General features: G+C 39.8%; 1 protein-coding gene across 1 annotated transcript in view; it reads right to left on the bottom strand.

Annotated features, from left to right (window-relative positions):
• Positions 1 to 22,544, bottom strand: part of PAK5 (p21 (RAC1) activated kinase 5) — a 319,035-nt gene extending 296,491 nt beyond the window's left edge. The window contains 1 exon segment of the mRNA XM_033185622.1: positions 22,240 to 22,544. The gene's annotated coding sequence lies outside the window, so the exon portion shown is untranslated.
• Between the last annotated feature and the right edge of the window lie 573 nt (positions 22,545 to 23,117).

Genomic DNA, 23,117 nt, shown 5'->3' with positions numbered 1-23,117 from the left:
AGTAAATGAGATAATTTCAGATGCTGAAAAAAATACGTAGAAAGTAAATCAGAGTCACATTTTAGATGGGGATGATGGCAACCCACAGCAGCCCCAACAAGGTACCTAATAATATTTTTTAATGCTTAGGAAATCAGTGCTTAGAGAAACTAATAAATTTGACCAATTTTCACAGCTCATGGTCTGGACAGGGTCTGCAATCCATGCTTGCCAAGTCCATAATCCAATCTCTTACCTATTACATAAACTGCCTTTGCACACAGTCTATGATTTATGTCAAATTCCAAAACTATCAATTCTCAATTAATGAGGTCACACCTGGTGAAGGTCAGGCATGACCAATCTTTGGCAGTGGAGCTTTCTTCATAGGAACACAGAGCAGCTAGGGGTCATCAGCTATCTTTGTTACACAAAATCCAGTTTTTATTTATCTAAAACAAATACTCAACTCCTTCTGTTGTAAAATCAAAGAAGGATTTTAAAACAAGAAATACAAAAGAAGAAATGCAAATTCAGAATAAACACCCTTGGTATCTGTTCATTTCCTTATAAAATCCAGTTTTAACAAAATACCCTGCTAACTCAGTTTAGCAAAGTCCCCCCACCTTGACATCTGATCACTCCCCATATCTGATCAGATTATTCCTCATCTTCCACTATTCCTCAGGTATTTCTGATCATCCTGGACTGTCTTAAGCAAGAATCCCATTAGGTCAGTTTAGCCATCCTCCTTACCCAGATATTTCCTCTTGGTAATTTTCCATTCACTCCCACTCTGCTTCTTGGCAACATAAATTCCTACCTGTCCATGCTGTGTTCAGAGTTAAGCTCAATCTCTGTCCCTCACTGCAAAATCTCATTGCTCGATCCCTCTACCTATCATGATCGTCCTAAATAAAGTCTTTTTTACTCTGCTTTAACGAGTATCACTGAAACACCCTCCATCAACATGGGAACAGTATCTCACAAGGATGAATCTTGGAGGAGACTGACAATCTGCAAGAACCAAGAATTCAAAGCATTCCAGGGAAAGTAAATATATTTGAACAGATGCACACAGACCCTAATATTCCTAAGGCAATTTAATATTTAATCTCTGAATGGATGAAAATTATCATAAAGTATATACCTGATAATATTCCATGGAAAACACTAGAAATATGGTCTCAGACGTCCAGAAGACAATCATTAATTAGGATTCTAAGTTTTCCACTTTCTCTAGAATGCATGAACATCCAAAACCAAACAAAATGATAGCTGTATCACTGTAAAAATAGAACACAGGCTGGCATGAAGGATTGCAAATATAAACAAACAAGGGTATTGGACATCATTTCAACTAAATAATAATAGCCAAATAACATATAGTAACTATCAAAGTTACTTTCCAATTTATCTTGTCCAAAAGTTGAATTCATCTAACAAAACATGAAGCTATATAGGACAAAATAATACCAAATCATTTAAATCACTGAGAGAAAATATACTCTGCATGAGAAAGCCAAAGAAAGAAAGCATCAGGATAAGTTGAGGGCTTGGGTGCACACATTTCATGTTACCTTGTAATGACAATATATCCTCACTAACTCACTATAAGTTCATTTCCCTGAGAAATGTTTAAGATGCAATTTTATCACTGATTTTCCTCCCATTAAGTTAGGTTCTGAATATGCAAATGATTTTTCATTTTAATTTCAGACTAAATCAGTATACCAACACAAATCTATTTCTTACCAAGGTTTCAAAATAGAAGCAGCAGTACAATGGCAAAATAGGACACAAAGATGAAGAGCTAAGATCACAAGAGGATAGGGCTAAAGAATCTGTGTATGGTGTCTTTGATAACTTATAGTTCATTTCCAGGAAAGATAGATATTTTCAAATGCAATCAGTCCCGTAAATTAGGGCCAACAAACTACGTGACCAGAGAAATTTCACTGGTTCAGAAATCTTTGTGGAGACTATAATTACATTGCTCAATTTTACTTTTACCTACTCTAATAAACATTTAAAAACTTTTTTTTTTTTTTTGCCTGACCACATTCTTTGCTATGCTTCTGATAATGGCCTCCTGATAATCCTTGCACATCCTCTCTAGCCCCATTCTCTGTCAAGGTGGTTTGGGAGAAAGTAACTCCACTCTGATTTCCGACTCTAGGGGTGGGTTTGGACCCAGGTGGGCATACAAAAGCCACACATTCCCCAGGCTACAGTAATTAGACTAGGAACCAGTATTGGCACACAACCCACAAAGGTTATATTGGAACCACTGAAATTCAATTCAGAGACTTTTGTTAGAACTGTTCAGCTAGTGAGTATTTTTTTGCTGGATTTTGAGATCAGTAGAATCTAAACCCAAGAGCTGTAGGGGGGCTGTCCATGTTGCCAGAAAAATAAAAGAGCTTGCCTGAGAAAGAAACCTACACAGAAATACTCAGAGCTGAAAGATGGGGAAGAAATGACACCAGGATAATGTTTTTGAGCTCCTGACCCAACTGTATTTTTGGATATTTCTGCTATACAGGTCAACAAATTCCTGGTTTTCTTGATCCACTTTGAGTTGGGTTTCTGTCCCTTTCAAACAAAAGAATCCTGTTGAAGACACTCTCTGCTTCCCATAACATCCAGCTGCAAAGACAAGTTTAATCTATCAAAAATCTATTCATTATTTCCTTTTCATAATATCAACTGTCATGAAAATGAATCGAGAGTTAGAAATAAGGAGAAGGAAAGCTTATTTTCTTTAAATGCATTTTATAAAACTCAGATTTCCCCTATATGCAGAAGGTCTCTTCTACTTTTCTTTAGAGTCTAATTAAATTGGGCCACAACCTATTTTTCTGATAGATCCAAAGAAAATGTGCACTAGAGAATTTTATTTTGCCACTGTGGTTTCATTAATACAAACTGACAGAAGTCCATAAAAATGCTCAGGTCTCTGATTGACTCAGTCTTTCTGAATTTCTGAAGAGACTATTTCATACCTTCTCCACTCTACTTAAATCTCTGTTATCACCACTGTCATGAAAACCATGATCTTCCTCCTCAAATTCAATAAATGACTTTGACTCTGATATGGTTTGGCTGTGTCCCCACCCAAATCTGTTCTTGAATTGTAGCTCCCATAATGCCCACATGTCTTTGGAGGGACCCAGTGGAAAGTAATTGGATCATGGTGGTGGGTTTTGCCCTGGCTCCACCTCAGCTGTTCTCATGATAGTGAATAAGTCTCACGAGATCTGATGGTTTTATAAAGGGGATTTCCCTTACGCACGCTCTCTTGCCTTCCGCCACATAAGACATCCCTTAGATCTCCTTCGTCTTCTGCCATGATTGTCAGGCCTCCCTAGCTATGTGGAACTGTGAGTCCATTAAACCTCTTTCCTTTATAAATTACCCAGTCTCTGGTATATCGTTTTTAGCAGCATGAGAACAGACTAATACAGCCTCCTTCTTCAAAGATTAAAAAGATGTCAGACAGGAATTTCAACTTCTCACCACCAAATCTCCCTGAGTCTATTCCACTCTCTCCTTTCCTCTTGTTCCAGTAGAACAGTCCCCCTCTCTAGGGCTACTCCCTCGGTGTCGTCTGGATTCTTCTCTGTGGACTTTCTCAACAATGTCAATGAACAGTACTCTCAACTATATCTTCCATCTTCCCAAGTGAATTGTCCCTGTCAACTTTTAAAGTCAAGTCCCTTGACCTTTATATAAATTTATCCCCGTCACCTCCACATCCTAGTCTAGCTATACCTTCTATTCTTAACTCTCTTTAGTACTTCATGTCAAAATTCTTGATGGAGTTGTTTTTACTCACTGCTTCCATTCATTGATCTATACCTCATCTCCTCCAAGGAGAAATAAAGGCAATATGTACCCTATGGGGCTGCTATTTGGATTAAAGGAGACATAAGTCTCAGTAGGTCACAGCATTCTTATTGAATTCATTTGTTTAGTAAAGATTTACTGAGCAACTCTACGTGGAAAGTGCTATGCAAGATGCTTTAACTTAACTAGATAAAATTTAGCCTCTTCCCGTCCAATGGGACAAAAAAGGAGAACAAAACACACATAATTAAGAAGGAAGGTGACTCATTTTACAAAGTATGGACCAAGGCAGGGTCAACAAAAGTGGAATCACCTCAGATGTGAATGTTGTCCTCTGAAGTTGTGTGACATGGAGGCCCTGAATCTAAAGGAACTGAATGAGGAGCCCTGAAATGAGAACCAGGGAAAAGCAGAACTAACACTCAGGTTCAACAATTAGAGCAATCCAAAGTGGTAAAGGAAGGCTCAATGTTGGTGATGCAAAGCCCCTAAGCACCACTCTTCCTCCAACCCTGATAGCTCTCCCCCAATTTCTTCTCTTAGAATAAAGAATATTTAGGAACACCAGAAATTTTACCAGAAATTTTGAACACTATTCTGTTACTCCAAGTGGGAAACTCTAGCACCCACGGTGCCCTCTGGTGTGAAAAACAGGTTTCCTGTCCATACCAATATAATGGCCAGGTGCGATGGCTCACACCTGTAATCCCAGCATTTTGGGAGGCCGTGGTGGGCCGATCATCTGAGGTCAGGAGTTCGAGACCAGCCTGGCCAACATGGTGAAACCCCATCTCTACTAAAAACACAAAAATCAGCTGGGCGTGGCAGGGGGCACCTGTAATTCCAGCTACTTGGGAGGCTGAGGCTGGAGAATTGCTTGAACATGGGAGGCAGAGGTTGCTGTGAGCTGAGATCATGCCATTGCACTCCAGCCTGGGCAACAAAGTGAGACTCCGTCTCAAAAAAAAAAAAAAAAAAAAAAAGATGATGAGTTTCTTAAAACCAACATGTATCTCAAATCCAAGGTTAACTGTGATTATTTTCAGAGCACAATAATTTGTAGCCTGCCTAACCTGAGTATCCTATTGGCAATCACTGATATGACCGCAACTTTGAATCTCCTTCTTGCTCCACAATTGTTGGAAGCAAGTGGCTAATTTTAAAACACTGTCTCTACTATCCTAAACTACCTCAACTGATACATTCTCATCAAGAAAGCCATCTGGGTTATTTTTGAATCCCACTTCAGGCTGGTAACTGCCCAACATCCATTCTTCACTTTTTCCTGATCAAATGCACTTCATCACTCAGTTAAAATTCACTGACATTTACTGTTTATCCACACATACAGAGGATTAACACTTGCCTTTCTGCTCTCAGCATACTTGTTACATTCTCTTCTTTCTCCATGCAAAATTATTTTTGGTTTGTGGTTTCTTGCAAGACACACTCAAAATCATTTTGTATTATATATTCTCCAGCTTTCCCAAGTTTCAAGATAGCTATTCCTAAAAATGATCAAGGGCATGAACAATGTTTTTGGGGATATAGAGTTCCCAAATAATGCCATGGAAGATACAGCTTAATGACTGGTCCACCAGTATCCTACAAGAATGCAGGCCCAGTGTGGTGGCTTACGCCTATAATCCCAGCACTTTGGGAGGCCGAGGTGGGCAGATTGCCTGAGCTCAGGAGTTCGAGACCAGCTTGGGCAATATGGTGAAACCCCTTCTCTACTAAAAATAAAAAACATGAGCCAGGTGTGGTGGTGCATGCCTGTAGTCACAGCTTCTTGGGAGACTGAGGTTGAAGGATTGCCTGAACCCAGGAGGCAGAGGTTGCAGTGAGCTGAGATCCTGTCACTGCATTCCAGCCTGGGCAACAAAGTGAGACTTTGTCTCCAAATAAAAAGAAAGAAAGAAAAAAAGTAATTACATTACACGGGCAAATGATTTACTCTCAGGAATATTTCATCTTTCTGTTTCATCACAAGGTCAGTTGTAGCCTTACTTCTGTTTCATTTTTCAACATTAGATGCATTTATAATAACAGCTCCATGCTTAATTATGTACAATTGAGCACCTATAGTTACATCATCTTGTTCATTTGGAAATGACTTTGAGGGCAACTTAACAATCTGGCTCAATGCTCTTTTACCCACTGCACATGGGGTGTTCTTATCTACACTAGTAAATAGTCCAATCAATAGCTCACAATTGAGTAGCAGAAGATAAATTTTTCTTTCCTTACAACAACTTCTAAAGGATCTCTGAAGTTTGGCAGGCACATGACCAGGGAGGCAACTGGTATAGATGTAGCAAGCCCTATTAGTATCCACCCATATGCCTACTGACTTCCAACAGTCAGTATCTGTGTTCCTAAGGACTTTTCCAAATCATGGAAACTTGGAAGTACAGAGAAACTAACATTCTCTGGGAGCAGCCTTCAACTAACGACTGATGGGAGTTGATGTATAAATATCTCAGTTCCCTCCCCTTTGGGTGGACTGATTTGGAAGCATGAGTTTTATACCATTTCCCAGTTTCTCTATTTTAATACTCCAATGTTGGCAGCTTTTCTGCTATGATTTAGATGTGCATGTCCCTCTCAAATTCACATGTTGGAACTTAAACCTGAAGGTAATAATACTAAGAGTCTTCAGGAGGTGATCAGGCCATCAGAGCTCCACTGTCATGGATGAGATTAGTGTCCTTATAAAAAAGCTTGAGGAAGCAAGTTTATCCCTTTTTTTACCCTTCTGCCATGTGAGGACACAGCATTCATTCTTTTCCCCCTGGAGGACAGAACAACAAGATGCCATCTTAAAGCGGAGGAGAAGCCCTTTCCAGACACCAAACCTGCTGGTGCCTTGATCTTGGACTTGTAAGCCTCTCGAACTACGAGAAATCAATTTCTATTATTTAAAAAGTATCCAGTCTAATGTATTTTGTTATAGTAGCAGGAATGGACTGACAGTTTCTGATATGGTTTGGCTGTGTCCCCCCCAAAATTTCACCTTGAATTATAATAATCCCCACGTGTCAAGGGTGGGGCCAGGTAGAGGTAACTGAATCATGGGGGTAGTTTTCCCCATACTGTCTCATGGTAGTGAATAAGTCTCACAAGATCTGATGGTTTTATAAATGAACTCCCCTGCACAAGTAATCTTGCCTTCCGCCATGTAAGATGATCGTTTGCTCTTCCTTCGTCTTCCACCATGATTGTGTGGCCTCCCCAGCCATGTGGAACTGTGAATCTATTAATCCTCTTTCCTTTATAAATTACTCAGTCTTGGTTATGTCTTTATTAGCAGTGTGAGAACAGACTAATAAACTTTCCTTCCATGTGTTACTTTCCTTCTCTCCTGATGGTATTCCATGAACGTTCCAAGTAAACTACTTGCTATTGAATCCTTGCCTCAAGGTCTGTTTCTGGGGGGCGGAATCCTTACTAAAATAGAGGAAGTTAAAGGAATTACACTTAGAACCTGAGAAAATACTTTTTACCCTTTTTTATGCTTGTAGAAGATTCGTTTTAATCAATAGAGCAAGGCAGCACAATCTATTTACTAGCCATAAAATGGAATAATGATAATACCTAACTTACAAGCCTACTGCAAGAATCAAACGAGATAGTGTTTATAAAACATATAACACAATATCTGGCATATAATACATGTTCAAAGAATTTGGTTACTGCTACAATCATTGTTCTAACTCTGAGGCATATCTTTTCTTCCTGTAACCCAACAAAAACGTATCAAATACCTAGTATGTGTTGTAATTTCATACTTTTTAAACATTAGACAATTACAAAAAAAAAAAAAATCCTGTTGTGTTTCATTTGAATTAAACCAAACTGGAAAAATATTAAATATCCAAAAGGAAGCCTGTGTGTGGTGGCTTAATTCCAGCACTTTGGGAGGCCAAGGCAGAAGGATTGTTTAAAGCCAGGAGTTCAGGACCAGCCTGGGCAACAAAGCGAGACCTTGTCTCTTAAAAAAAATTTCCAAAGGCAGTTATGGTTTATCTAGAGAAGAACGGGCAGAACTGGAGTAACGGTGTCCTTAGCAGCATTAGAATGAGGTTAGGGTTTGAACCAGCACTAAAATTCTACTTCCAAATGAAAAACGTGAGAGTCTTTGCAGGAGACAAATCATATGCAATTTGGAGTGCAGTGCAAAAATGGTCCCTATCCCTACCTGGGATGCTGTCCCATGTGTATCTGAGGTAATTTCCTCTCCTCCTTCAAATGTCACTTTCTCAATTACGCCTATTCTTACCATCCTATTTAAAATCATACCCTTTACCGCCACCCATCACAGCCCTTTTGATTTCCCTTATCCCACTCTATTTTATCAAAGCACTGATGACCTTCTGGCATTCTATACATTTATTTATCATGCTGTTTCCTGCCTGTGTCTCCTTCTTTTTGCATCTTCTATGTTCATAGAAGAACATTTTCATCTTCTATGTTCATTGATGTGCCCCCTTATGGTACATGCTACCTGAAGTAAGCAGAGTAGCACTCAAGGTGCAGCTGCTGAATGGGTGAGTGACTAGTTGGGAATGTTCATTGTAGTATCTGTTTCCTATTTTTTAATCTAGCCTTCACAGGAGAAAGCAGACATAAACAGACACCACCCTAATAGACAGATCCAATTATCCTGTTTTAATCCAACTAGTTAAGTGAGTAACTTAGAGCCAAATGTTCTTCTGTTTTACAGTGATATTCACAGTCATTGTACACCCTGGTCTTTGTAGAAAAGAAAATTCTTTTCAGCGGGTGGACTGTGTTCTGTGTTTAAAATAAAATTGAGGTCTGAAAAGAAATGGGAAGCTACTGCTATCATCCTTCCTAAGCAAATAAAAACTCTAGGGACAACTGTGGAATTTTCTATCTCTCTCGTTTTTCATTATTTTTTAAGTAAGGTACAGTGATATTATTATTCTTAGTCGCCCTGGGTGATTCCAATAATGATTTTGAGATTTTTCCAGCCATTCTATAGAATGCATATCATTTATAAGGTTCTACTTCACTGCTGAGGGCACAGTTGCATTGTGAATGTTTTATATTTTCCAGATGATAATATCATATGAAACATGATACCATCCTTTTGCGTTTTGATAATCCCTACCTCCAGCAAGCTCAAGACCATATGATTTATTTTTCCATTTCAGTTTAGTTCAAATAAAACACAACAGAAATTTATTAAAAATTGTCCAGTGTTGAAAGAAATATTGAAAAAGTAGTTGCAGAAGCCTATCTAACTATGCAAATGTTTTCACCAAATATCTCTAAACTCTTGGCTTTTAAATAAACTTCATACCAGCATAAAGTCTTACTTTTAAATTTGTTTTCTAGGATAAAATTTTTAAAATGCATCTTTCTAAAATGTCACTTGCCTTATATTTAAATTATTAAATAAGTTGGTCCATATTTTTGGAAAGCAAGATTAAGAAGGCACAATATATAAGGATAAAATGATTCAAAAATATAGAGCAATACTCACTCTAATTCAAAGGTTATAAATTCAAGACTTTAATGACCAAGAGGGTAACACAAACAATTAAAATGGCCTGATTATAGGCAGTAGGGGGTGATGGGGACTGTGACAAAGTGAAGACTCCATGACCAATCCATGTTAGAGGCAGCTGCTACTCAGCTACAGCATATGATTGTCATGAAGAAACATGGTCAGTGTTGACAAATTTTGCAACTATGTGTATGTGTGTGTGCATTTATGTGTGTGATTTTTTGAATAAGAGAAGCCAGAAATCTAGATTTTTTTTTCTGGGAAATTTCACACTGTCTGTGTTAAAAAGAACACATTTATACCACAAAATTAGATACTGCTCTAAGTTGACATAGTCAAATATTTAGTACCTAATAGAATTCACAGTGTTCTACACCTTCCAACTTTACAAGGGTAGCTCAATTTGATTTCAAAGACAGTAAAAATCTCCAGTTTTCATATCCTGTTACCTAGGGATTAGTAGGCTCTAAATGGTAAGTGATTCTTTCAACCAGTGTAGACTCCTAATATCCCAACACAGGACCTTGCCTTAGAAATCCAAGCTGAAGCACGCAAGGTAACTGCTGTCATAGATAGTACCCATATATTGCTTTAAAAAATCCCTGGCATTTATCATCCTAGAATCCTCCGTCTCCGAGAATTCTGCCGCAAACATATCTGACCAGAAGCCTGAAAAGCCCTTGGGACTCACCCTGGGGAACCCCTTGCTGAGATCACTCACTTTGATTTATTTCTCTCCCAAACTTTCCGATTTCTTCCTCATTTTATAGTGCATCTGTTGCTATGGAAACATTGGTGCCGAAGACTTGGGCAGAACCATATAAAACCCCACCTTTCAGTACACAAATCAAGTGATATTTGAGCAGGAATCACACCACCAATTAGGCATATTCCTACCAGGTTTGGGACAATAGAGCAGTAGGTGTCAAGCTGTATTTAGCAATCAAATAATTCTTCTCAATGTTTTTCAAGAAGCTCAGTTTATTTGCTCTATTGTTGGGAAGCCGGCTCTCAGCTTATAGTTTGCTTCATCACTTTCTCTCTTTTCCATGTGTTTAGAATCTCCACCTTATATCCACATCCAATATTGGAATATTTGTCTTTCTCCAACCAGAAATAGGTAGAGGGTTTAATCTTTCTCTCTGCCTCTTTTTTATTCACAGAAAATAGAAAACTAATATGAGTGTGAAACTAGTTTGTGTGTTTTTAAAGAAAATGGATGAGATAATTTTCAGATTAGTTAATTTTAGATTAGCCAATTTTTGTTTAGGACCCCAAACAGAACTTTTTTTATCCACTGAGTTGCTGCATACCATAGCTTTGATGGCCTTGGATTCAGATGATACAGGGTTGACTCTGCTTCTTGACTCTATCTAACTGCATGATATTTTGCCTTGAGTGGCCCTTTAAATCATGGCACCACCCTTTCTCATTTGTATTCAAAGTTTTTAGCCTGGGTAATATCCATTCATCCATAGTCGTTTATTAAAGACCTAACATGTGTAGGCGTAAAGCCAGGTGCTGGGGATACAAAGATGAAGAAACAAGATGCCTGCTTTAGAAGAGTTCCCAGTTTAGTGCAAGAAGGGAGTTAAGTTTAAAAAAAATCTACAAAACATTGTGATGACTGTTTGAGAGGAACAATCCAGAACCATGTGGGAGGATTTTGGGAGAGGGGTGGGGTAGGAGAAGGTGGTAGCTGGACAGAAACTTTTCAATGAAGGGGTGATACTCAGATAACAGAAGATTGTTTTGGGGGTAGGAATGAAAGAGAAGAGATAGGAGGCTGACACAAGATCTAATTGAGAGATGCAAAGGGGAGTGGCAGTGGAGACAGGGAAGGGCACATGCAAAAAATGTTTTTTAGGTTGCAATTTATTTATTTATTTAGAGACAGAATCTTGCTTTGTCGCAGAGGCTGGAGTGCAGTGGTGCGATCTCAGCTCACTGCAACCTCTGCCTCCCGGGTTCAAGCAATTCTCCTGCCTCAGCCTCCCAAGTAGCTAGGATCACAGGCGTGCGCCACCATGCCCAGCTAAACTTTTCTGTATTTTTAGTAGGGACAGGGTTTCACCACTTTGGCCAGGCTGGTCTCGAACTCCTGACCTCAGGTGATCTGCTCACCTTGGCCTCCCAGAGTGCTGGGATTACAGAGGTGAGCCACCGTGCCCAGGCAAGTTGCAATTTAGATACCGCGTGGCTGTGAGGGTGGGAGAAGAGTAGACTCTACTTGGAGTCCTAAAGAGATAGCATACAACTTGCAGGTAGGTAGCTGTTATCTTAAAAACCCTCAAAAAGGGTTAAACCACTACTTAAGGCATGAATAACTATTATTCAAATATTATTGGCAAATTCTTTTTTTTATTTGTTTCCCTATCTCTAATACCTAAAGAAGAGAGAACATTGTCCTAAAAACCACCAGGATGAGAAAAACTCTAAGTTGTGTTTCTGTAAAATTTTTTTAAATCCCCCTCCTCCATCAGTGTTCTTATTTTTAGAAGTTAAATCATACCCACATAGCAACTGTTCCTACTTTAGAGGAAGAATCTTTCTTTTAAACAAATAAAGTGTAAATGTTCTATTCTTCCAAGAAGTTCACTTCCTGGGTCAATAAACTGTAATGTAGCTATAAAATAAGGGGGCAACACAGCTGACAGCTAAAAACAATTAGCTAAAAAGTCAGTATTATACAAACACCATTTGCATGATTCCAGTGACCATTAGAAACAAACACAGGAAGTTCCCTCTAGGAAACAGCTAAAGAATTTCTTAAATCGTATGCCAACCTTGAATTTTAATTGGAAATGAAGCTAATAACTGTTGTGTCTATCAGAGATCTTATATTTGCAACCAAAGTTGGGAGTTTCTCTCTCTCTATTTCTCTCTTTCCCCTTCCCTCCCTTCATCCTTTCCTTCCCCCATTATGTAAGTTGTTATCAAAAGAGTGATGGAACCAATATTGATTGCAGAAAGTCTTCTTGGTTCAGTTGGACAATAGGGTAATAGAAGAGTAGTAGGGGCATGAACCAGTGCCAATTTACCTTATGCCCAATTTACCTTTATCATCAATGACACAATGGCAATTCCGTTGAAAATTAGCAAAGGAAATCCCACAACTGGACATCTGTTTAAAAATGTAAGTTAAATTTGCTTCTTATACAAGCAACCAAATACTGATTTTTGGTTTGGAACATTCAGTTTATCATAATACCAAACACAGCAAGGCAGTCCATGCATTTACTCTCCCTTTTCATGAGGAAATCTACATGAACAGAAATGCTGAATCTGAGGATTTGAGAGTATTGGAGAGTAAAAGAGGGTTGATTAATCCAGTGACTTTTAAATTACTGGAGGTTCAAGGACCTCAAACAAAACTTTTCTTATCCATTGAATTGTTGTATACCACAGTGTTTATGGCCTTTGGATTCAGATGATCCGGGGCTTCTTGATTCTATCTAGCTGAATGATATTTTGCCTTGAGTGACCTATTTTATGGTGCTCTTATGAAGACTAATTAATACACATAGGTAAAACACTTGGATGTAGGCTTAACACATCTTGTTCAATATGTTAGCTATAATCACAAAAAGTATATTTTTCTTATATTCTACATTGCCATTGCATGATTAGCTAATTATGCATATGCGTCTCAACAATTGAGTGTTACCTTTCTAAAACAGTTACCTGAGCAGGCCTGACCCTAACATTTGAGAGACAAGAATACAAAAGGAGTCCCACATATTATAGATCTCAATATTTAAATACTGTAAACCAAGCTAAAAAAATGTTAATTTAAATGTGTTATATCTTCCTGGCTTAACAAAGAATTCCTTCCTAACAACCTAGAAGCCAGATTTAAATTTAGAATACTTAAATTCCGGAACATAGCAAAGCAAGGAGACCCAGTCTCTGGTCCCCTCCCCATCCCTTCCTCTTTCTACCATGGCCTCCAGCACCTATGTGGAGACTACAAAGTCCAAAAGTCCAAGCTCCATTTACACCTCCCACCAACAGTCTTTTTTCAGCCCCCACTGGGCCCAGGAGCCCCATGAGCAGTGAATTCCAAGGTCCCAGCTACGCAGAGCAAAACTCAGAAGGAGGCAAAGGGCTCCAGGGGAAACGTGGGGTCTTTGTTGCAGAGGAGCAGGGCTGTCCAGGTGATGAGAAGTTGGAGCGCAGAGTAGCACAGCCCTCTATTATGCAGGGACAGGTACAGGGACCTCTCTTGCTAGTTTAAGATTATTTTTCTGTCCTGTTTTTAGTGCAAGTGAAGAACAATTACCTCTTTTTTCTCTTCCACTTACAAATCATCTTTCTTCACAGAAAAGTTTATAAAGAGTCATAAAAGCAACAACATGATTGTTAAGTTACCTGGACAGCCACAGACATTTCCTATTTATCATGAGAACTGTAGTAAGAATATGCACTGATCTAAGTATGATCTTTTAATATTTAGTTAATAATAACTTTATTAACCAAAGTTAATTGAACTAAGAGGCCCATGTTCATGGTGAACGAAACTCAAACATGACTATTGGGCTTGCTGATCATTCAGAAAAGAAGGCCAGACCCGTGGTGGTGCCTGATCTATTTCCAAATTATACCTCTTGCTTCTGCTTCACTGTTTCTTTCAGATTATACCTTTCTAGGATTTTCTCTTACCTGAGAAAATGGGACCTTCCTTTCAAAATTACTGCTGGTATATGAGGATCAAGCTGAAAAGCCACACTCTTTCTGACATGTCACTGCTGGCTCCAAGAGGAAAAAGTATCTTCTGTGTGGGGCACCCACATTGTACCTTCAATGATGCACATCACAGTGAACATTAGACCATGAACCTTAAGTTAAACTCCCATGTCATAGCAAATGTTTCCTATGGGAGGGGAAGAGAGGGATGACTGGTATTCAACCCTGTTTGCCCCTAAGTCTTAGGGTAATGGGCATTTCTGTTGTCTTTTTTTGTTTTGCTTTGGTTTTGGTTTTTTAGCACCCATCACATCTCTTGTGTTTCTTTCATTGGAAAAGGGTAGTGGGCCTACTAATTAAGTTGCCCCCACTCCTATCCCATGCCCAGTGGGCTGGGTGTGGGGGAAGAACCCCAAGCATAACAACCAGTGGACTGTGGTCAAGCTCTGAACAAGTGATTCTTGGCTGGAGTCTCTTTCCAAAACGCCTGATATCTAGACCTGGAGCTAACTAGCTTCATCTGCTTCCAAGCTGTTTTGGGATGTGTGTGTGTGCGCGCGCGCGCGCGTGTGTGTGTGTGTGATTCCCCACCCCCCGCCACATTCCTGGCAATTCTTTAAGCTACCTGATATCCTTCTAGTAAATTCCTTTTGCTGGAGTTAGGCAGAGTTTCCTTCATTTGCATGCAATCTAAGAGTCATTGCTGATACACTTGGCAGAGCCCCTGACACAAGAGAGAATCAATGAATGTTTGTTACATAAATGAATAATTATAACCTAAATGTATATCACTGCTTATTTGTAAAATAGTGGGTTTTTTTTTCTGATTCATAAAACAACACATCATTGGCTAATTTGCTTTTTTTCAAGGCAGGGCCTCACTCTGTCGCCCAGGCTGGAGTGCAGTGGCGCAATCTTGGCTCACTGCAACCTGTACCTCATGGGCTCAGACATTCCTTCCACCTCAGCCACCTGAGTAGCTGAAATTACAGGCGTGCACCACCATACCCGGCTAACTTTTGTATTTTTTGTAGTGATGGGGTTTTGCCATGTTGCTCAGCCTGGTGTCAAACTCCTGAGCTCAAGCGATCCACCTGCCTGGAGCTCCCAAAGTGGCGAGATTACAGGTGTGAGCCACCACGCCCGGCCTACTACATATTTTAAAATTTGGAAAAGTATAACAAAATAAAAGCCATCCATATTTCTACCACCTAGAGATTGCCTAACTTTTTAATTTGTTCTGTTTTTTTTTAATATACTTGCATGATGTTTTCATTTCACAAAAGACATATTAACAATACAATATATATAGTAGTACATTTTGTTTTTTTCCACTTAAAATTGTGGTGAAGGTTGTTTCATGTCACTATATAATCTTCAAAATGTTTAATTTTAATACCTATATAGTAGTCTGTTATCTTGGGACCTTAAATATCTTTACCAAGCTCCCAAGTTCTAGTTATATAGGTTCTTTTTAATGTTTATTACTATGAAATATATTATAATGCACAATTTTACCTGCATCTACTTCCTTACCAAAGACAAAAGCAAACATAAAATAAAAAGCAAGAGGAATAGTACATCAAATAATTAGAACTCTTAAAAGCTTTTGACAATTTTTTAAAATTTCATTTAATTTTAATTTCCTTCATTTTAATTTCAATTGCAGTAATGCGATCTCAGCTTACTGCAACCTCTACCTCTCAGGTTCAAGCGATTCTCCTGCCTCAGCCTCCCAAGAAGTTGAGATCACAGGAGTGTGCCACCACACCCAGCTATTTTTTTTTTTTTTTTTTTTTGTATTTTAGTAGAGACGGGATTTTCCCATGTTGGCCAGGGTGGTCTCAAACTCCTGGTCGCAAGTGATTCACCTGCCTTGGCCTCCCAAAGTGCTGGGATTATAGGCATGAGCCACCATGCCTGGCAGACATTTTGATAAGTATTTTTAAACTTTTCTGTAGGAAGGTTGTATTATGTAACCCTCCCACCACAAGTAATGAAAGAGATTGTCCTTCTCACTGCATCCTTGCCAGTATTGAGTTTATTTTTGTATTTTTTACTTATTTAATACATAAAACACAGCACTTCATTTTTATTTTAATTTGCATTTCTGTGATTAATAGTAATAACATTTATTAAATGTGTGCATTGGTCTTTTATTTCTTCCTTTTGAATTATGCATTCAGATATTTGGACAATTCTATTGGGGTGCTACTGTTTACTCACTGATTTGCTAGGGTTCCTCAGGGCTAACATGAACTGTCATGTCACGTTTGGTGTCAATATTGTTTTCCATGATTCTGTTCTGCTTTAAAATGCATGCATTTCTGCATATGAAAGTTTAAAATATATTCAAATCTTTATTTTGCTTTGTGATTCTTCCCATTGATTTTATATTTAAAAAGTACTTCCCCTAAAGTTAGTTAAATATTTTATTCTAGCTTTGTTTTCCACCTTGCATAAAAACTTAAAATTTATGTGGAATTTCGTTTGGAGGGTCATGTAAACAGAGGTTCTCAGTTGAACGCTTTCTATACACTTAGCCAAGTTCCATGACGTTTTCGTCAAATACTCCTCCCTGGTTCATAATGCTTTCTCTGTCATATTTCTGGTTCTAAGAATGACCTAAATCTGTTTCCAGGCTCTTCTACTCCACTGAGCTATTAATCAATTCTTACACCAGTACTACATTGCTATAATGATTGTAGTTCAATGATCACATTTATTTTTGTTTCAACAATGGCACCAATTACCACTATCACTCCTATCTACCTACCTTCACCCCCACACCACCCACATCTACCACCCACCACCCCCATCCATACCATCTCATCCACCACCTTCATGTATTCATCTCTTCCGTCAAATTTCCCCCACCTCCACCACCCCCAAAACTCCACTCCCCACACCACCTGTATTTACCACCACCTCCCATCTTACCACCACCACTCACCTTCCCCACCACCACTACTATTCTTTGGAAAAGTTTTCTTTTATTTTTATGTAGTGATTCTTCCAGATGGATGTTAGAATCATTTTGTAAGGTTCTCCCAAATCCCAGTGTAATAAAACTATATAATTGATCTGGGAAAAATAACCGTTTCATAATATTCATCTTTCTACCAAAGCATAAGGTATGTCTTTCTTTTTTTGCTTCTCAGTTTATTGGTTTGAGTAAAATTGTATAGCTTTCTACAAAGGCTTTTATATATTTCTTATTATTCACAAGTATTTTATGTACGTTTTCTATTGTTCCTACTCAATTTATATATTAGTTAATTCATGAATAGAATCATTTTCCATTCTACTTTTTAGTTAATAAAACAATGGCATTTAGGGTGGCCATCGATTTTTGAACACATATTTTATAACTAACAACCTTACCAAAATTTCATACCAGTTCCTTTAGGTTTTAATTGATCCCATGGTGTATCCATCACTTTTAAACAAAATCAAGACACACTGTCTAATTTTTGGTTACTTATATGAGGAGCTTCACTTAAGCATAGGCATTAAATGCTATTTTACTATTTATTTTTTTTAAATCACCCTTTTGTGAGATGAATATAAAGACTTGAAATTGAAGCCACTTTAGAAATCTAAAACACAACATGTGTTCCTCTGCTGAACTACATTCATTTTCCTTGGGCACTCAGTCTTACTATTCAAAACTACAAAAAGGGCTCTGAATGAGAGACATTAAGTCACTTCTCACTTGGATTAAACAGGACAAATTAAAACAATTAAACAAAATAAAATAATTCAGAATTTTGACAGAAACACACCAGCAACTTGTTGCCATATAAAGAGTAATTTGTCTCCAAATTTAACTCCAGAGATAATGGCCAGGATGATTTTTTAAATAAAACATTTTAAAAATGTTTTATTTAAAAAATATATAAAATATATAGTGAGAAAGCAATTGCATGCTGCTCTTCTATATATGACCAGATACCTTTTTCCCCAGGTAAGCATACATTTCCTGTTTCAAAAGATCAGGATAATAGTACCAACAAATTATTAATTCACAAAATATTTGTTGTGCTCCTAGTAAGTGTGGGGTTCTGTGTTATTGGGAAAGATTAGAGGGCTATAGTGATGATTATGGACAGGAACTGAAGAGACACTGGCATATAACAGAAGCTCAACAAATAATTAAGTGTATTATTTATTATTCTACATAATGATTATTAATTATTGTTTACTATAAATTTCCAGAAGACTGAAAGTCTAGTTCACCATTGTCTTCCAAGGGCCTAGCATGGCAAATATACACATGCAATAAATATTTGCAGAATATTTGTTGACTGATTGATGTATTTTTACAAAAACTTCACTTGCCAAAAAAATATTTTGACTCAATTCTTAACTTCTAGCCTAAATCAGTTCTTAAAAGATACATTTGTTAAAGCCAAGAATACTCCCCTTTTGAAGTCAGAATAAGGTTCTAAATTGCTCTTTCTACACTAGAAAAAAAAACCTTCTAAAAATCAGATCTTTAAGTTGGCACAGGAAAATGCTATGAGGCAGAGTGTTCGTTCCTTCACTCATTCGCCAAATGTTTATTGAGGACCTTCTGCATATAAGAAATAAAATAAATGGCCATTATAGAGCTTACAGACATAGGCAAACAAACAAACACACAATTGCAAACTGGAATAAGTGTGTGGAATAAAAGTAAAAGGATGATGAGAAAGTTGGGTTGGTGGGGAAGAGAGGTCAAGGAAGCCCAAGGGATGAATATGACCCAGACTGGTAAAATATAGAGGGAAGATGGTTGGGGCTGTTCAGAAACAGACAGAGGGTCAGTGTGACAGCATCAAGAGGAAGAGATGCACAAGATGAGGCTGGCCAAGTACCAAAGGCTCTAGGAGTCTCTGGAATCTGTCCCAGGTATGTGGGTGGTATTTTATGTAGGGAACTGACATTATCCTATCTGTTCTGCATGAAGGATTAGAAGAGCCAGGCAAGGAACCAGGTTCTTGTTAGGAAGTTATACTAGTGGTCCAGGTAAGAGATGATAGCTTGAAGTTTGATAGTGGTGATGGTGGGGATAGAAAGAATTTATTAAGATGTATTTAGAGATCTATATAGAAAATAGCATTTATGAGACTACATGATGGTTTTAAATGTGGAGGGTCAAGGGAATGGAGGTGTCAAAGGTGATTCTGGTTGAGTTTCTGGTTAAAGCAACTCCATGGATAGTGGTGCCATTTACCATGTTAAGAAGGACTAGAAAGTTGTTAGCTTATCTTTGTTGCTATCATTGTTTTTGTTGTTTAATGCATTTTGCTTGTTTTGCATTTGATTTGAAGGGTAGCAAAAAGGATGGAAGGCAACATCAACAAATCATTTGGGGACAGAGTATGTTTGAGATACTCTAGAAGACCCAGGTCCTGGGTTGTCGTGGCTCCCAGGTAAGTGACATGTATAAGTGAGGTACATTTGAACCCTGCTCTTCCCTACCATGGTTGTGTATATAAAGCCTCAAATAGGTTAGTTCCCTTAAGTAATCTTTAAAGCATTTTCTGAACCTATGCTACTCTATCTTTACCTTCTGCTTTTATGCTAACATAATGTTAATGTTGTCATTAAACACAGTTCAGAGGGATGTTGGTGTACTGGGCTGAAGAGTGTCTCCCAAGAATTCATGCCCATCCAGAACCTGTGTATATGACGTTTAGAAGTCAGGCCTTTGCAAATGTAATCTGGTTAACATGAAGTCATACTGAATGAGGAACAGGTCCTAAATCCACTATGAATGATGTCCGTATAAGAAGAGGGAAATTTGGACACAGGGACAGAGATAGAGAGGAAGATGCCATGTGAAGACAGAGGCAGAGATTGGAGTTATGCTGCCACAAGCCAAGGAATACCTGGGGCTACCAGAAGCCGGAAAAGGCAAGCAAGAATCCTCCCTTAGAGGTTTTGGAGGGTGCATGGCCTTGCCAACACCTTGATTTTGGACCTCTAGCCTCCAGAACCATGAGAGAATAAATGTCTGTGGTTTTAAGCCACCCAGTTTTGGTAACTTGTTATAACAGCCCTAGGAAACTAATATAGTTGGGAAATTTAAGGGAATTAACTGTTTGAGCCTGAATCATTATATAGGACACATAGTATAGATTCAGTAAATATCCATTTCTCTCTTACTCATAATGGTCATCACCATTTTCCTGGTGATTTAGATTATGAGTAATCCATACATCTACTCATCTAGGTAGGTCTTACTCTTCCCAGAACTGTTTTATAAGTGAGGAAACTGAGGCTTAGGAAAGTTAAATAATTTTCCCAGAATCACAAAGCTAAACACAGAAGAGTCGGATTTCAAATACCTGCCTCCCATACCTACAGCATTCCAGCAGGCCCTGACAGTGTGGAAAGGCACTGCCAGACTAGATTTTCAGTGCTTAGATATCAACTGATTCAATGCTTAGATATCAATTTTCAATTGATATCTAATTAATAGCAATTAAAACTCACATTTATTAATAAAATAACAAGCTGCAGAGACCTAGTACAATCTCTACCCATTCACAGAAGAACACACGATTTTTAGTCTAAATCAACATTACCCAGGAACTTGCCATTGGCTTCTATTGCTTCCATTTAGCAGTGCACCTGCCTTGCACATATGTATTCCAAGTCAAGGTATTATCATCAGATTGGACATTTATGGCTTTGATTTACTTAAATGCATTTTCCTTATGTATTCCCCCACTTCATTTTTATGATACTGACTCATTCTTGCCACCTAACAAGACTATAAAAATAAACAGTGCAAGTGCAGAGGAAACTGTCTCCAAAATTCATATCCAAGATGCCCATCCTTTATATTATAAAGCAAAAAATAAACCCATATTTTAAATTTACCTTACTCCCTAACTAACCTGGTTACCTTTCTCCCCAACATTGAGTTGTTGTGCTATAGAATATAACAGATACACAAATCTAAGGTGGCAGAGCTGTTATTATAGGGTGTCAGTTTCATAGAATTCTAGTGTAGGAGGGGCTTCTAAAAAGCATCTTGTCCATCTGTATCAGGTAAGAGAAAGAGTGTCTACAGCCTCCAAGCCCCAAAAGAGAAGCGGTTGCACTAAGAGATTTTGTGTTACCTAAGACCCTGTGGCTATGTCTTGGTAGAACTCTATAGAATGCCAGGTTTCCTGATTTCCCTAAAAGTGTGTTCAGCCTTTCAAGCTGTCATCAACTATTAACAATGACACTTTCCTCTGGCTTTGTGCCAACTTTTCTTTTTGTTTATTATTCTGTCCATAAAAAGATCACCATAAATAGCCTCAGCGATTCAGGTTCCCTTAATTGATATCTAATATTGACAAATTAACTCAGCCCGAGTTGAAAGCTCCATATACACACACACGGTTTCAAGAAGGGCGATCGCGCTTATCCTCCAAACTGAGCAGTGATGATCCCTGGACTTCTCAAGTTTACCCTCTAGGAGGCTGACATGGCACACAATTTTGACAAGAGTTTGGAACCGAGATCCTCTTCCACGCCCTGCCCACAAGGGTGCCCACAAGCAGAAGTTCTCTCTCTCTCTCCATTACAACCCACCACGCGCGCGCGCACACACACACGCGCGCACACACATACACACACACACACACACACACACACACACACACACACAAATAACAAAGGAAAATACAGCCCCATAAAGGCTCAGCTATTGCATCCTCCAGTCCACACCTGCCAAAAGACAAAAACCATAAGGGAATCCTGCCCTGGCAATATGTCCAGCACTCCTCGGGAAAAGCAGCGCCGTGGCACCCCCAGGGTGTGCGCGGCTGTATACACACAAAGAACTGGTGCTGGGCTTGCGAGCGGTTCGGGGTACCAGCACGATCTCAGGGCTGGAATCCGGGGTTCTCCTCCACGCCCTCCCGCCCAGCAAAATGGAACTATCCTTTATTTGACCCGTGGAGAGCCCAGGCTGGATAGTAGCGCAAGGGTTGGGGGTGGGCGGTCCCCTATCCCTACCCTCCAGGCAGCAGGTCCCTAGCCTTTGCATCTCCTAGGAGATGCATGATCGCGCTGTCACAGAGGTCCTCTTTGCATCCTCTCCCGTCAAAGGGAGATGCTCCGGGTACCAGCTGCGCGCATCCCGGTAGGCGCCTCTCCTCGCGCGGACACCCACCCAGGCAGCCCCGACAGGCGCGCCTGCCTACCTGGTGGCCGGCTGTCAGCGAAGCGGCGGTGCCTCAGCCCCTTCTCAGCTGCTACAGCGCTCCCAGCGCCATGTTCCCGGTCTCCCCGGGCGCACGCTGGGGAACTACTACGGGCTGGGTAGGGGCAAGGGGGGCGGGTGCCAGCGGGAGGGGGTGGGAGGCAGAGCCACAGCTTTCTACTCTCCACCCAAACCTCCCCCAGTTACTGAGCATGCCCAGCTGCCTGGCTTCGCTCCTCGGAGGACTGTCCATGAGCGCACGCAGCTGCTCCGGGTTTTCGTGGCAGCCGGCGGGAGGCAGGCGGTAGCTGCGGCCGGGGGTGGAGGTGAGGGGGAGGGTCGGGGGGCGTGTCTACACTCCGGGTGCAGGAGCCGGGAGCTGGAGCAGGCGACCAATCCAGTCACGCTTACTCCCAGCGGTCCCCGGCGGGGGCAGCTCCTGCACGCCCTCTCCCCCAGCACTCGGGATTTGCAGAAATTTTGTTCAGGACCATTGCAGGATTGTGCTTTGCTTAAGAGGCTAGCAGAGGTGGGGAAGAGGAGGGGCTGAGAATCAGAACATGGGGCTGGCTGCTTTGCCACCACCTGGACCGGTGCTTCTCAAACTTTAATGTACCTGTGAATTAAAATGCAGATTCAGATTCAATTGGCTGTGTCCTGGGGTTCTGCAAGTCTAACAACCTCCCAGGTGATGCTGCTGCTGCTGGCCCTCCCACCACTCTGAATAGCAAGGATCTAGATAACCCCTTATCTGTGACCTCTGAGTGGCCATCCTTCAATCCGCCAGCCCAGCAATGGTCTCTGGTGTCCACAGAGACTCCTCTAGCCTGGGGTTGCTGGGCCTTCCCTGGAAGCAGTCTTGGTGGGGGTAGGCTCCAC

Source organism: Trachypithecus francoisi, unplaced genomic scaffold (assembly GCF_009764315.1).
Source record: "Trachypithecus francoisi isolate TF-2019V2 unplaced genomic scaffold, Tfra_2.0 Lachesis_group21, whole genome shotgun sequence".
Taxonomy (NCBI): Eukaryota; Metazoa; Chordata; class Mammalia; order Primates; family Cercopithecidae; genus Trachypithecus; species Trachypithecus francoisi.
The sequence above is the reverse complement of the archived record's forward strand: the minus strand, read 5'-3'. Positions and strand labels throughout refer to the sequence as shown.